The sequence below is a fragment of the Canis aureus genome, chromosome 18, assembly GCF_053574225.1.
Source record: "Canis aureus isolate CA01 chromosome 18, VMU_Caureus_v.1.0, whole genome shotgun sequence".
Classification (NCBI taxonomy): domain Eukaryota; kingdom Metazoa; phylum Chordata; class Mammalia; order Carnivora; family Canidae; genus Canis; species Canis aureus.
Window position 1 is genome coordinate 21,658,625 of NC_135628.1, and position 17,204 is coordinate 21,675,828.

Sequence of the window (17,204 nt, forward strand, 5' to 3'; positions counted from 1 at the left end):
TAACACCCTTCCTAGGGTTGCCCCCAAATTTGGGAATCTTTAGTTCATGTTGGCCACCATGGCCATGCCTGCTTAAAAGCAAGAAGCTCTCCGGGGCACCTGGGTGGCTTGGTGATTGAGCATCTGCTTTTAGCTCATATCCTGATCCCAGAGTCCTGGGACCGAGTCTTGCATCGAGCTCCCTGCAGGGAGCCTACTTCTCCCTCTGCCCGTGTCTCTGCCTCTCTCTCTGTGTCTCTCATGTATCATGAATAAATAAACAAAATATTAAAAAAAAAAAAAAAAGCAAGAAGCTTTCCTATTTCTGGGCAGGCTGGGGATGGAGGCCTTGGCTGAGACTGAATTGCCGGGGCTGCTTTAAGGTTGTTGGGTACCCAGGGGTGGGGGGCACCCTTGTGAGCTGCACTTCCCGAGGTGGCCAGTGTCTACCCCCGAATCCCACCTGGGGCTCGGCGGCACCCACTGGCCTCTCCGCCCTCCACATGCTTCCAGCATTGGTCGCTGGTCCTATCCTGGCAAACCTCTCAAGATGCCAGCAGAAACTCTCCTCCTGTCTCCCCCCTGGGGTGGATGTGGCGGGTGGGGGGCGGGGGGGTTCTCCTGACTCACCTCTGCCAGAGATCCTCCTAGGACCTATGCAGGAAAGCTGTGATGTGCCTTTGCCAGGGCAAGAGTCTGCATCCATGGCTGTGCTGCACTGGAAGGCCGCAGAACAGTCTGGCATTTCTGAGAAAGGTGGATGTTGAAAAGCAAAGGAGCTCCGGTCACCCAGGGTGATGCGCAGAGCCCTCCAGGCACGTTCTGAGCATGAGTTTTATGATGTGGTGGCTCAGCTGCTCCCCTCACCTGAAGCTGCTGGGCCTTTTCTCTGTCCTGCTTATCCTTCTCTGGGAGGCCAGGGCATCCAGCAGATGAGCATGGGGGTTGGGGGGGGGGGTGGGCAGAGCCCCCACTGGTGATGATTTTTCTGGCTTCTGTAGGAGCACTTGGGTCCCGGGCTGTGCTTCTCAGCCTGTCCTACTTGTCATCCCCAGTGGGCCCACCTGTGGGGTCAGAGCCATCCGGGTGTGTGCAGTCTGGCATTCATTGTTTAGAAACGCCTGGCCTCTCTTTAGCTCGTTTCATCTCAGCAGCTTGATGTCTTGTTTTCTAGCCAGTAGAATACTCATTTAGCCAAATAGCTTCCGAAACCCTTCAAAGACGCCTCAGCTTTGCAGTTTAAAATAGTGCATTTTAGGGCAGCCCGGGTGGCTCTGCGGTTTAGCGCCGCCTTCAGCCCAGGGCCTGATCCTGGAGACCTGGGGTTGAGTCCCACGTCGGGCTTCCTGCATGGAGCCTGCTTCTTCTTCTTCTTCTTCTTTTTTTTTCTCATTTTATTTTATTTTTATTTTATTTTTATTTATTTTTTTTATTTTATTTTTAAAATATTTTTTTATTGGAGTTCAATTTGCCAACATATAGCATAACACCCAGTGCTCATCCCATCAAGTGCCCCCCTCAGTGCCTTTCACCTAGTCACCCGGAGCCTGCTTCTCCCTCTGCCTCTCTCTCTCTCTCTCTCTCTCTCTGTGTCTCTCATGAATAAATAAATAAAATTAAAAAAAATAAAAATAAAAAATAGTGCATTTTAAATAAGTGCGTTTGCCTCCTTCCCCCACCGGGGACATGTGACAATGTCTGGAGACTCTTTTTTTCCTTTATCATTGCAGCCTTGTGGCTGCTACTGGCATCTAGTGGGTAGAGTCCAGGGATGCTGCTGAGCATCCTACAGAGGCTCCCATCCCACTGCAGCAGCAATCACCAAGTCCAAACTGTTGACGGTGCTTGGGTTGAGGAACCGTGGTTTAAAAGGAAAAAAGATAAATCACTTTTTAAAAAATTACAAAATAATGTATGCTCCATATGGAAAAAATGGAAAATACAGACAAAGCTGAAAAGAAAGATGAAAAACTCTTGAAATCCCAGGAAAGTACATTTTCTGCTAAGGTTAAAACTTTTCTTTTTTTTTTTAACTTAAAAGATATATTAGGGAGATTTTGAATTCTTTCTCATTCCCAGTAAAACTTAGAAGCAAAATGTTTCTTCCTGTTCATTTGTAGAATTCAGTGGATTGAAGCAAGTTGGCTCAAGTTTTTATGGGCTAGGAGAAGGGAAAAGCAAAGTTACAAATAAGGACTAAAGCTCTTTCTTTAAGGCGCTGGACTCGTGCCAGATGTATTTCTAGATGTGAAATGCCACTGAACGTGCAGAGCAGAGACTCCTGTCATAGGTGTGGGACTCTCAGCCTGTCTCTTCCCAGTGAGCCGCTGGAATGTGAAGACGTTAGACGTTAGATGTTAGCAGTAGACGCTGGGGCTCCGGCAGGGACCAGGAGGCTGGCTATTGGCTATTTTTAAAACAAGGCTTCTAAAATAGCAAGATGCTAAAATAATGACCTGTGAAAGGAGAGAGGCCCTTTTGTGGACTAAAAAGCTGGAGACAACGTGGCACCCACTGGGGAGTGTCTCTGAGTGACATTTTGGCCACGCAGGGGTACAGGAAAGTGGGTGGCTGAGTGTACACGGAGGCCCTGTGTCTGGCGGCAGCTGAAAATTCTAGATGAGTGTGAGCTGACAAGTGTGGTCCCCGCAAGAGGCCGCCCCTGTGAGCTCCCTTCAGCCCTAGAGTTTGGTGGAGAAAGTGGAGTACTGAGGGGACCATACACAGCCCCCCACAAGAACTTCCTCAGCCCCCGGTCTGTGGTAGCCTTTGTGCAGCGCAGAGTGTCAGGGACACAAAGATGAATCAGGTTTTTGTCTCAGTGGAAGAAGACATAGAGTTCGTTGAGTCTGGGGCCATGTCTACTTTCCTAAACAGGAAGTTGCCTGCTCTTGAAATTTAGGGCTGGTACAGAAACCTTAGAGCTGCTTTTGTTCGAGTAGGTTGTATCAACATAATTAATTGAGAGTGAATCTAGGCAGACGCTGTCAGAAGTTCATCAGGAGGGCTTTTTGCTTGGAAGGGAGGCATGGCGGGAGGGGTCGGGCCTCCTCAGTGCCTTCCAACCGTTCCCTCAGCTGGATGGCTCAAGCCACACAGACGGAAGTGGCTGCAAGAGGGTAGGACAGAGCTGAATAAAAACCAGTCAGCAAAGAAAGGGTGAGAAGCCGAGGCCTGAGATTAAGGGTGGGAGTGGAACTAGAGCCATAGCTTGTTTAAAAATGTAGGTGACATCAGCGTGGTTTGTAATAAGACACTCTATACTTGTCAGCTGCCCAGTGGCTATGTAATTAAACAAATTATTATGGAAAATTTGAAACATAAATAAAAGTAGAAAGCATAGTATAAAGAATCCAATGTACTCATCACCAAGTCTCACCAATTTTTAATAAACTGCCTATTTTGTTTTAGCTCTCCCCGCACCTACTCAATCCCCCAGTAATTTTAGAAGCAAACTCCAGACGCCATGTCATTTCATCTGTAAATACTTCAGTATGGATCTCCAAAAAAGAAATAGTATATACTTTGAGTCGTAGGCCTTCGTGTAGTGCAGAGGTATGCTGTCTGACACTGTTGATCCGAAAACATAGTCAAGAGAAGAAAAAGTGTCATCTCCTTAGAAAAGCCTTCACCTTGGGATGCCTGGGTGGCTCAGCAGTTGAGGGTCTGCCTCTGGCTCAGAGTGTGATCCCGGAGTCTGGGGATCAAGTCCCATAACGGGCTTCTTCAGGAGCTGCTTCTCCTTCTGCCTGTGTCTCTGCCTCTCTCTCTCTGCTCTCTCTCTGTCTCTCTCTCTCTCTGTCTCTTATGAATAAATAAATAATCTTTTTAAAAAAAGCCTTCACTTGCCCCTTCCCAAGTTGTGATGCTTCTTTAGCACCCTGAGCATACCTCGATCACTGCCCTCAACACCTTGTGGAAAAATTATGGTTTCCTTGTCTGTGTCCTTCATCAGTGTGATACTGACAAATGCTTAGTAAATATCAATGTGATCCCCACATTTCCCAGCCTCCCTTGCAGTTAGATTGGGGCCATGTGACTACTTCAGGCCCATGACCTGTGAGTGAGACTAATGCATCACTTCTGGTTCAAAGTCCAGAAAAAAACCCAAAAACATTGTGCCACCTCCATGTTTATTCTTGCCTTCTCAAGGCTCTGGAAGCCATGAGTGAGATGGTGACATTACAATAAGGAGAGGGCCCTCATCTGTGTGTCACTGGATGAGAGAGAGTCTTACTGGCCTACGAGGGACCCTTTGTAGGAATGAGAAATGAGGTTGTGTCATGCTAACTGGCAGTAACCTGATACTTCTGCATCAGCTAGCCTCTCCTCATGAGTACCAACTAGACTTGAGGTTCTTCTGACTTGGAGGCTATCTGCTTCATCACTGTATCTTCAGTAGGCTCCTTGTGCTGGGCACATAGTAGGTTCTCAAGAAATGTTTGGAAAAAAAGAAGGGAAGATAAAAAGAAGGAAGGAAGGAAGAAAAGAAATGATGGAGAAAAAGCGTAAGATAGCTAGGAATAAACCTAACCAAAGAGGTAAAGGATCTACACTCTTAATTAAACTACAGTACACTTCTGAAAGAACTCGAGGAAGATGTAAAGAGATGGAAGAACATTCCATGCTCATGGATTGGAAGAATAAATATTGTGAAAATGTCAATGCTACCCAGGGCAATTTACATGTTCAATGCAATCCCTATCAAAATACCATGGACTTTCTTCACAGAGTTGGAACAAATAATCTTAAGATTTGTATGGAACCAGAAAAGACTCTGAACAGCCAGAGGAATGTTGAAAAAGAAAACCAAAGCCGGGGGCATCACAATGCTTGACTTCAAGCTCTATTACAAAGCTGTGATCATGAAGACAGTGTGGTACTGGCACAAAAACAGACCCATAGATCAATGGGACAGAATAGAGAACCCAGAAATGGACCCTCAACTCTATGGTGAACTCATCTTTGACAAAGCAGGAAAGATTATCCACTGGAAAAAGGACAGTCTCTTCAATAAATGGGAAATTGGACATCCACATGCAGAAGAATGAAACCAGGCCATTCTCTTGCACCATACACAAAGATAAACTCAAAATGGATGAAAGATCTAAATGTGAGACAAGAATCCATCAAAATCCTAGAGGAGAACACAGGCAACACCCTTTTTAAACTTGGCCATAGCAACTTCTTGCAAGATACATCCATGAAGGCCAGAGAAAGAAAAGCAAAAATGAATTATTGGGACTTAATCAAGATAAAAAGCTTTTGCACAGCAAAAGAAAAGGTCAACAAAACTAAAAGACAACCTACAGAATGGGAGAAGATATTTGCAAATGATATGTCAGAAAAAGGGCTAGTATCCAAGATCTATAAAGAATGTATTAAACTCAACAGCAAAAAACAAAGAATCCAATCATGAAATGGGCAAAAGACATGAACAGAAATTTCACCAAGGAAGATGTAGACATGGCCAACAAGCACATGAGAAAATGCTCCGCATCACTGGCCATCAGGGAAATACAAATCAAAACCACAATGAGATCCCACCTCACCCCAGTGAGAATAGTGAAAATTAGCAAGACAGGAAACAACAAATGTTGGAGAGGATGTGGAGAAAGGGGAACCCTCTTGCACTCTTGGTGGGAATGTGAACTGGTGCAGCCACTCTGGAAAACTGTGTGGAGGTTCCTCAAAGAGTGAAGAATAGACCTGCCCTACGACCCAGCAATTGCACTGCTGGGGATTTACCCCAAAGATACAGATGCAGTGAAACGGCAGGACCCTGCACCCCAATGTTCATAGCAGCAATGTCCATAATAGCCAAACTGTGGAAGGAGCCTCGGTGTCCATCGAAAGATGAATGGATAAAGAAGATGTGGTCTATGTACACAATAGAATACTACTCAGCCATTAGAAACGACAAATACCCACCATTTGCTTCGATGTGGATGGAACTGGAGGGTATTATGCTGAGTGAAGTAAGTCAATCAGAGAAAGACAAACATTATAGGTCTCATTCATTCGGGGAATATAAAAAATAGTGAAAGGGAATAAAGGGGAAAGGAGAGAAAATGAGTGGGAAATATCAGAGAGGGAGACAAAACATGAGAGACTCCTAACTCTGGGAAATGAACAAGGGGTAGTGGAAGGGGAGGTGGGCAGGGGAATGGGGGGAGTGGGTGACAGGCACTGAGGGGGGCACTTGATGGGATGAGCACTGGGTGTTATGCTATATGTTGGCAAATTGAACCTCAATAAAAACATATACAAAAAAAGAAAAGAAAAGAAAGGTTAGAGAGAAGGGACACAAGGAAGCAAGCATGCTCAGAGGCCTCAAGATTTAATGCATGAGTTCCAAATGTCTGACTGTTTAGAGATGCCAGGAGTAAAAACAAGCAAACAAGCAAACCCAGAGAGTTCTCCTTTAGAAATTTTCTGAAGTTCAGTCCTAAGAAGTGTCTCTTACAATATTGCTGTGCTTTTCCTACGAGACGTATGTAAAACTAAGATTGAGGAGTAAGCCTCTCCCCTTGGCTGCTGCCTTCCATGTGGGCACTTGGCTTGCATCCTCTTGCACCCTCTTGGCATCACCTCCTTCTGCTCCTCATCTGCTCTGTGATATCCTGCTCCCGAGCACCTGCTCTGTGGCTGACAGTGTCCAGGTGCTGGCCTACAGGAGTGAGCAAGAAAGGGCCCTCGTCAGGTCCATGGGTGAACAGTGTGGCGAGGGCTGGGGGCACACTGGACGGACCCCATCCTGTCAAAGGGGAAGAGGAAGCAGCCCAGTGGATCCTTGAGAAGTTGGTCAGGGTCCAAGATGCCTCTTCAGCACCTTCATCCCATGTCTCCAGGATCCGCCTGGCTTACCTCTTCTTTTCAGCCTTTCTCTCCTCTCTGCTCGTTTTTCTCTGGGGTGCTTTGGGTACTTCCTCCTGCACTTGCAGGGCGACAGCTGATCACTCCAGTGTGGCTGGTGACAAAGTTTGAAGTCTAGCTCCAGGCATCAGCTGCAGATCTCTGGGAGGCGGGCCTGTGCATATGTGACACTGAAGCCATCGATGGGCACAGCAGTGGCTGAACTCTGCAGCAGAGTCAGCGAACCAAGTCATCCAAGTCACGCGGGCAACCCCTGTGCGGGGAGAGGGGATCGCTGGGAGATGGGAAGGAAGGAGTTATCATCATAACCACTGTGTCACCTTCATTTTTCATCATGTTCATACATATTTCACCAAACATACAGTGATGGTAGAGTTTCTGGTCTTCCTTTTTGGTCCATCTAGAAAAAAACGAGCACATAGCTCCAGAGGGCGTATCTGTGTACACACAGCACTGCATGTACTGGCCTAACATTGGTTCCGGCAGTTCTCTAGCTAGTTTTGGGGTTGGGAGAGGGTTTTAAGTTTTAAGTCCAGTGTGGTTTGGGAAATCCTGCAGATCCCATTTAGCTTTACTTAGCTTGAGCTCTTCAGCATGCGACGGTATGTGTGAGCAGCCCATCCGTCCTTGGGCAAGAGCCCATCCTATGACTTCATTTTAACTTGATTCCATTGAGAAACACCCTATTTCCAGATAGATCACATTCCCTGCTGTGGGGCGGGGGGTGGGGGGTGCGGTTAGGACTTCAACATTACTATTTTTTTGGGAGCAAGTGTGGGACACAATTCAACCCATAGCAAACACCCAGGCAGCTTCCTCTCCCCGCCACCAGGTATCTGTCTGGCCCACTCTCACCTCTTCTTCCAGACTTTGCTTGAAGGTTGTCCTCTCCATGCAGCCAAGTCTAATGGCCTCACCTAATGCCCCATCTGCTCCACCCCTCCGCACCAACTTCCAGTACCGTTTTATCTGCTCTACCCCCTGCTAGAGCACACGTCAACATGCTAGATAATTTATCTATTAATATGCCTATCGTTGACACTCTCCACCAGCCACTCTCCTCTGACCTGGAGGAGTGGTGGAGGAAGTCTTTGGCTACTCACCAATATATCCCATCTCCTGTCACAGCGCCCGACACATCGGTGCTCAAGATACATTTGTAGAACTAAGTGGTGGCTTTTGTATTATTTTTGAAAGAAAAAGTAAATCTGGAAAAAAAAAGGGATAAATCTGTATGTTAGGCAGTTCGTTATTTTCTAACAGTACTTTCTATTAAAAAAAAAAAGAAAGAGTGAAATTTCAGGCCAGTTTCATATTGAAGCATGGTATATGATTAGACTTATGTAAGCCTTTTCTTAGGCCTCTTTTCTATACATTTATTATTTGTTCTGGGTGCTTTAAGAAATAGCAACCCACGTAGTTACATTTCTCAATCCCATACTTAGGACAAAGTATATAATAGTCTTGGGTTGTGGTTTCAATTAACATAGCAAACCCAGTACAGACTTTCTTCCTGGCATCAGGATTGAAGAGTTTGCTTTCACTTTCTAGCCCAATTTTTCTTTCTGCTTTCTCTTTTTCTCACTAAAAACATGTATGGTATCCACAATATATTGGTAGGGTAAAAAAATGCAAGTCATCAGACTGAATCCATATTATGATTCTATTTTTGTAGATCAGAAACAATATAGTACAGATCACATATGTTTTTATGTGAAAACAGGAAGATCCTGGAACCAGACACATCAGACATGGGATGGAGACAGACTTTGTACATTTTTACATTGTTTGAATGAATTTTTTTTAAATGAACAGGTATTACTTTGATGATAAAAAAGATGAAGAGGCCAATAAAAGTTAAAAAAGCCTTCCTTGACAGAGTGAGTTTTCCATGACAGAAGGAACAAAGACTGTTCATAGCATGTTCTTCTATGAGGAAAGCTGAAGAAGAGACTGTGCTTTTCTATTGACTGCCCTGGCAACTAGTTATGAACATAAATATACATTGCAGCCATGTTTTTTTTTAATTTAAGATTTTTATTTATTTATTCATGAGAGACACACACACACAGAGGCAGAGAGAGACATAGGCAGAAGGAGAAGCAGGCTCCCTGCGGGGAGCCCGATGTGGAACTCGATCCAAGGACCCTGGGATCACAACCAGAGCCAAAGGCAGACGCTCAATCTCTGAGCCACCCAGGCGCCCTTGGCCGTGGTTTTTGAAAGCACATTGAAAGACTTTAGGGAGACATGAGTTCAGGACCAACCATGGTCATTGATTGTCTTGCGGTGGGATTCTAGATGATTTCTGTTGTGTGTGTTAGTTTTGTTTTAATTTTTTTCTGTATTAGAAAGGTGCAGCCAGGTAGAGATGATGTTGATGGAGGACAGGAAATGTCTTTATTTCCCTGCTCTCTAGGCCCAGAGAGGCCTGAGGAAACCCTCTCCTGCCATGTGGAGGTGAGGGTGTGTGTTCAAGGCTCCCGCACAAGGGATTTGCCTCTGGGCATTCTTTCAGGGAAGGGCAGCCACTTTAGGGCTTCTGACACAAGCCCTCACTTTAGAGATATGGAAATTCCACAATCTCAGGGCTGGTGAGGGTCTTCCTAACCCAGAGAGCGGGGGAGGAACTAAACTGAGGAATCTACCCCTCTTCCTGTTGGCTTCACAGGATCTCAACCTCAACCCCTACCAATGGAGTGGCATAGAAGGAGTCCATGTGGGCTGACCTGTCTCAGGTGATTCTTGAAATGGCAGGGCCCAAACTCTACAAGTGTCTGTTGTTTAGCCTTTCCAATTCCAGGTAAGCAGTACAGTTGGCAAGCTGGTTAACTGCCAGAGTGTGGAGCCTGGTGCCTCTGGCAGGACAAACTCTGGTTTTGATATGGAGGTTGCCAAAGCAGAAGCTGTGATCGTAGTTCTTGAAAGCCTGTGTTTCCTCAGAATCACCTGGGGAGCTTCCCCGGCCCCACCCACAGCCTGATTCAGTAGTTCACACTATGGGCCTGGGAACTGGAATTTTAATAAATATCCTTGTGCTGTTTATCAATACCAGCTCTCCAACACCTATCCTCATATGCTGACTTGCTACCTGGAGTTAGTGTCAGACTTCACAGGTTTAAGGGCTCAGTTCCCCAAGACCATCCTCACTTTGGAAGCCAGTTGCAAGGACAGGGTCTCTAGGCCCCCCAAATTCTGTCTGACTTGACTTCATATTCAAAGGTTTCTATATCCCACCACCACCTTCCCAGTTTTGATAATTCACTAAAGTGACTCATAAAACTCAAAGTCCTACACTTAATGCTTTATTATAAAGAACACAACTCAGGAATAGCCTAACCAGAGATCATTTACAGTGTAAGATAAGGAGTGAGGGGCATATAGCTTCCACATCCTTGCTAGGTGCACTATCCTCCCAGCGTGTGAATGTGCTCACAAACCTAGAAGCTCCCAGAACCTCGCTGTTAAAAGAGTTTTTATCCAGACTTCATTAGTAGGCACACTTGATTAAATCATTGGCCGTTTGTGATTGGATGAGATCTTGAAGCACTGCCTCCCTCCAGTGTGGCAAGTCTAATCCTTTAATCATGTGCTTGGTCTTTCTGTTGTGTTCAGCCCTTCCCTTGAAACTCAGAGCCCACCAAGAGTTGCCTTGCTAGCATAAACTCAGATATGGCTCAAAAGGGTGTTATTTTTTTTCCTTTTTAATTTTTTAAAAAGATTTTATTTATTTATTCATGAGAGACACACAGAGAGAGGCAGAGACATAGGCAGAGGGAGAAGCAGGCTCTCTGTGGGGAACCCTATGTAGGACTCCATCCCAGGATCCTGGATCATGACCTGAGACAAAGGCAGACACTCAACCACTGAGCTACCCAGGCGTCCCAAAAGGCTGTGTGGTTTTTTTCTAATGAATGACAAAAGATACTCCTATCACTCAGGAAATGCTAAGAGTTTTCAGAGCTGTGTACCAAGAGCCTGGGACAAAGACCAAACATATTTTTATTATACCACAACCTCCCCAAATGATTCTGATGCAGTTGCTGTACATTGAGAACTGCTGCGTAAGAAGATATTGATAATGCTTGAAAAGTCTAAGTATCAACACCATTTTGGTGAGCAGAGAATTCTTCTTTGCCATAGCTCCTCCCTGCTTTCTAATGCCCTTCTTTCCTCTTCCTTCCAGTAGCATTCTTCAAGACACAGCTCTAGCTTGACTGTCTCTGTGGAGCTCCATCTTCTTGGTGTTAGAATTGGTAAAATTCTCTTTGGCCGTTTGTGTGTAATGCGTGCAATGTTCCTCTCTTGTGTGTGTCTGCCTGTCTCATCCCATCAGCTGCCTAGAGACCCTGCTTTACGTTTCTTTCATGAACCCTATGCAAGATTTAATATCTTTCGGGATGGTCCTATACTCAGTCAGCTCTCAATAAATAGTGGGAATAAGTGAAGTTATGAATGCTCGACCTAACATTGCAGGAAAGTGCCAGTGGTGTGCATATAAGTTGGAGTTCACACATTTTTGTTGACCACATGGGTGAATCCAACGTTAAGACTAAGTTCCTTACCTTGAGTCAGATAATCTGTAACGAATGTCTAAGTAGAACTTCTACTTTGGAAAGAGCGCAGTTAGCAGCCAGGCAACCCAGCTTGGGGGTACTTATCAGTAGGTGTGACGGCCCGTGGAATGATCACTAGACTTGAAACCAGAGAACGTATGGTCACAGCCTGGATCTGTCCTTGAGAGTTGTGAGGCCCTGAGGGAAGTTGCTTGCTTGAGAGTTTTATTCACTTATTCACTGCTTTGGTCATCTGTCACTGAGAACCTATTGCATGCATATTGGCACTGTGCTATGCACTTTATGCATGACCTCACTTCATCATCACCCCTCTTTTAAGTAGATAGTTATCCTCCCAATTTATAATTTTTTTGACATTTTATTTATTGTAGAGTGAGAATGAGAAAGAGAGAGAGCATGGACATGGGGGTGGGGGGAGGGGCAGAGGGTGGGGGTGAGGGAGAGAATCTCAAGCAGACTCCTGCTGAGGGCAGAGCCTGATGTGGGGCTCGATCTCTGGATCTTGAGATCATGATCTGAGCCAAAACCAAGAATTGGATGCTTAACCTACTGAGTCATCCAGGCGCCCCCAATTTGTAATTTTACGGTTGAAGGAAAACTACATTTCTGTGTCCTCCTTGGCAGTTGTACCATCCAGCCTCCAGATCTCCTCCCCAGAGTTCCTGACATCTGAACCCCAAAGCACAGTTATTATTATTTATCCTGCATGGCGTCTGAGGCCTTAGAATCCATAAAAGGGAATCAATCTTGAATGAAGGATCATGAGTGATACTCTAGTTGACCTGCATTCAAATGAAGACTTGGAGGTCAAGGTCTCAAATCAGGGAATGAGAAGAGACACTTCCAGAAATCCCCCTTTAATGCCCTGGGTCTCTCTCACTTTAGCTCTTCCTGTCTTCGAGTTGACATCTGGCAGTCAGAAGGCAACGTTCACCAGAAGTACTGTCAGCCTCACCCTTGCAGAGGCTGGCAGCTCTGAAATTTCCATCCAGACATTGAGGACTAAGGTAGGATCAGACATGGTTCTTGACTGGTGTCTTCATCCGAACCCGACACTCTCCATTAATTCTCCATTTCTCCAGCAGGCTAAGCACTGTAAACCAACCAAATCTATGTGTCCTGAGGGGCTGGAAAGGAGTGGAAACCATTGACACATCTGTCAGAAGAAACTAGAGTGTTGCTGAATCGAATATAAGTTATGAGATCCCCAGCAAAAATGATGGGTTTCTGTTCAACACTCACCATTGGTCAGGTTGGAAGACCGGAGCTGAAAAAAGGCAGGATTAAACTATCACCTGGCTAAACAAAATAAAGACCCAGTGTTTAACTCTCACTCCTAAATGTATGAGCATTTGTTGTTATGTTAAAAAAAATTCCTGAGGGAAGTGTAGTTACATAGGGCCAGTTTGGATAGACTGCACTGCCCCCCACCCCGAATAAAACCAGCCAACAACAACAAGAGTCCTACAGCTGGAATGCATTCTGGATTTCTGGATCTCTGATCTGAATATTTACCCATGATTATATGTTGTTGTTGTTGTTGTTGTTTTCCACAGTGTTCCCATACCCACAAGCATACATTTAAAATCAAGATCCCAAATCCCCTAAATCAAACCTTTCTCATGAGTCACATGCTTTATCCAATTCAAAATTAGGGGCTTGAAGAAAAAACAATCAACTACAATATGAATTCATGGGCAAGTCCTCAGCTCCTGTCGCCTCACCAAAGTCTCATTTTGTGAACAAGAAGGCATGTTCTTTTGCGTGTGGGCTTGCACAGAGGAGAGCTCTGATAATGCAAATGTTCTTTCTGTTTGACTTTGGAAGTCATCAAGTGACCTTCTGTTGTGTTGTTAGCAGCAGACTTGCTCTCCAGATTAGGCTGGTGTTAAAAATCATCTTACTCTCCCAGAGTCACCCATGTCACAAGCAGGAGAGGAGAGGCAGGGGACAACTCAAGAAAACAGCACTGCATAGTGAGGACCACGGACATTATTCACTGAATGAGCCTGCTGCATAGTAGGACTGTAGGTTTGGAAAAGCACGTTTCTTGTATCGAACTGAATTTTGCCTTGGGCTTGTCCTGTTGCTGAGAAATAAGAGACTCTCTATCCGCAACAGGCGTTGGAGAGATATAAATTGTACATTTGCTTCAGGGTTTTTCCTCAACTATCTGTGCCTGGACAAACACAAAACTGCATTTCTTGGAGTCCTGCCCATCTGGAGTGGGGAAGCATCCTGCTACACTGGCAAGACATCAACCGGACTCTACAGGAGAATGAACAAAAAGAATGGCCTCCTATCCGCGTCTGGAGAAAAATCACTCACAGGATTTCAGGTCCGCCGCACACCACGGAGAAAATGCCTTATCGGTAGGTAAGAGAAGCTTCCCTGGCCTTCCTGGAGTGTTACCTCCACAGTCCAATGTCACCCACACTGTAGAGCCAAAGTCTTCACTAAGTGTCAAGAAGGCAGGCAAGTGAGTCCTTGGTTTTGGCCAAAGTGGTGGGACATTTAAAGAGTTCCGGTTGTGTTACGATCTGACCTCTAGATGGTCTTCACCACGAAATGGGCATGTCTGGGTGTTCAGTGAAGTGAGGGGTTGCCACACTTCCCAAGTCTTCAGAGCAAGGTAGGAGAGATAATGTTGAAGCTTCTGGGGTGAGGCAAGAGGGGGTGTGGAGCTCAGGGAGCAGGTGGGTCCTGCCTTAAAATACTCCAATTCAATTCAAAATAACAGCAGCAGCAGCAGCCTCTACAGTGACATTCCCGCTGTTCAATACGTGGCCCCTGATGTCTATCGAGACATGTGTGCCTTACCTACTTCTGAGGCCGGTCCCACTGGGGACAGGCTTAGCAAATCTGGTCACTGGAGGGTTTTGCAAATTCCATGTCTTAAAACATCATTAGCACTCTGTTCTGTCCACCCCAACTATCAGGCAGCCACAGATGCTGCTCCCAGCCATGCAGTAAAATAGAACTGAGAACCAATACACAGAGTGTTACCTGAGCCTCTATTATGTGCCAGGCCCTGAACAAAGTGTGAGGATTCATTGAGACTTCCTCACAAGTGCATGACAAGGCTGTGACTTGAATCCAACCCAACTGACTCCAGACCTCGTGCTCTGGACCATGTCTGTGAAGATGAGTTTCCTACTCATTGTGTCATTCTCGGAATATAAGGCCATGTCCCCAGTGTGGCCCATGCTGGGCATTTCTGATAAGTAGGCCGCCCTGCAGAGATGGGTCCCTGTGTCCAGGGTGGCACCATAGCTCCACTTGCGGAGAGAGACTTTTGATGTTCTGTTTGGTCTGTAAGACTGATCTGCTGTAGCACTTCTGAGCCGCTGGATAGTAGATCCTGGAAGGCAGGGTCCCGGCATGCAGTGGATGCTTGAGATTGTTCAAATGACAGAGCTGCCTTTTCAACACAGGAATCCTCACTGACCCCCCATACTCCATTGTTGGAAATGGGGGCTATTGGTCAGCCCACGAGGGAGTCACAGGATGCTCTCTGGAGCCTTCAGCGATAAATCCAAGTGCTCAAAGATGGCAGTGCAGAGCCAGGTTGACACAGGATTAGTGAATTCCCAATCAAAGCCACACTCACACCCAACAGCTGCTTCACCTGAACAGGAAGCTGGGTATGAAACTAGAGCAGAGGTGATAAGGTCCCGAAAAGCCAGGATTATCCTTCCTTTTCCTCTAAAGCCAAGAGGAAGAAGACTATGGGCTCTTTAACTCCAGAGGAGCAGCCAAATTAAAAAAAAAAAAAATTCTGGATAATCTGAAAATGAGAACTCATCAAGCACAAAAACCAGGTGGGAAATAAAAAAAAAAAAATTGCTTTCACGTACACTCAACATGCTCAGCTTTGTAGGTTGCAGGTGCTCTACGTAAGCCAGAACCAAGTGCACTTCTCTTTTAACACTAAGAAATATGTTCCCATTACAGAAAATGCCCTTCATTATCAGTCAGTACTTTGACATAAGGCCACCACCCCCACCCCCCATTTCACAAAAGAAAGTTCCAGTTTTAAACTTAATAAAACGTTTTGTAATCAAAACACCAGCAGAAGGACTTGCTTCAGGAAACAGGAAAATGCAAAGAAGCATTTGCAATGACTTCTTGGCAAAAAATACAATACAAATGCAAAATAGTTCCCCTGTGGTTTGAGCGAAACCATACCTTAGGTATTTAGTTCGAGCAACCGGGTTAGAACCAAGAGAATTCCCCCAGAGTAAGCTAGTTCACTGGACACCAAGACATTTCACACAAGGGCAGGAACCATCTGGGAAGGGATTGGACACAACTCCAATCCCCATGAAAAGATTCCAAGACAGCGAAGAGGCAAAGCTGATCGCCTACACGGTCCTCAGCAGGGCCAAGAGATAGAAGTTTCAATAATGCAGGTGTTAATGCTTTGCTTGCCCGAGCTGTGGTCTGGGTGGCAGGACACTGATTTTCATAACCGGTGGATCTGAGTACGTGATTCTTCATTTTGTCGTTATTTGCACAGTGCGTGACCATGTGTCACGTCTCCCCTCCCAGCACTGGTTTCCCTCACACTGACTCATCATGAAGAATTTGCCTTGGTTGACTCTGATCCCATCAATTATTTTTGGAACGACGTTGGACAGGCGCTTTACTAGGGGAAAATATTACTACTGGGGCTTCGCTACCACCGTCTCCTTGGTTATTGCCATAGCTTGCCCTTGCCCTTACCGTGCATATTCTTACCTCTAAGAAAGAACATCTCCCTCCTACGCTTTGTGACGTGGTGGGGGCTCCCCATTTCAGCCAGGGTAAAGGCCTGCAAGGCCCTTCATAATGCACCCTCTCCCCAAGCCTTACCATCTGGCCTGTCTCCTACCCCGTGCAGACTCCACTCGAGCCACCCTGGCCTGCTTGCCGAGCACTGAGGATGGTGGGCTCCCTCCTTCTTCCCCCAGTTCCACCTGGCTCCCCCACTTCAATTCTTAAGTCTTTGCTCAGATGTTCTCTGACGATCGTGTTCAATACAAACGATTCCACTCCTCCCTGCTTTCTTCCTGACCTCTCTTACCTACCTTTATGTTCTATTTTTTCCCCCAAGACACTTACTATCTTCTAACACACTCTACAGTTTACTGATTCATTATGTTCATGGCCTGCCTTTCCCTTGGAGCTGCCAGCTCTACAGGGCAGAGATCTTTGTTTTATCCACCGTGTGTCCTGATCCCCTAGAATAGTGCCTGGCACATAGTAGGTACTCAACAGATCCCGGTTGAATGAATAAAACATACAGAGCACCTTCCCCCGCCAACCCTTCTCACCACCGTGCACACAAAGATCATTTGTTTTCACCAACTACGTTGCTGGGGGTGTTTCTAAGAACCAGAATCCCTGCTGGCTTCACATTTTACCATTGGCAGCCATACAACTCCATCATCAAAGATGAGCACCAAGGGTGGTGCCAAGCCAAGGTTGTAGAAAGGAGGGAACAAGCTCGTTCAAGCTCCTTCCTCATCCCAACAACCAAGTGGTGTTAAATCCAAGAGGAGTGTGCAGAAGGGATGCGGATGAGCAGGGAATGAAGAGGCTTCATGTATACTTGCCTGTGAAGTAATTGTATCTTACATCAGAGGTAGTCATCTAGCAAATAGATTTTAAGCCCTATATCCTGACTCTTTCTTCCCATCCCGGTGGAATGAGTGACCATTACCCCCATTAAGGACATGAGGGAGGGGCCCTGCTGCATCCATCTTCTCTTTAGCAGAGGGCTAATTGCTT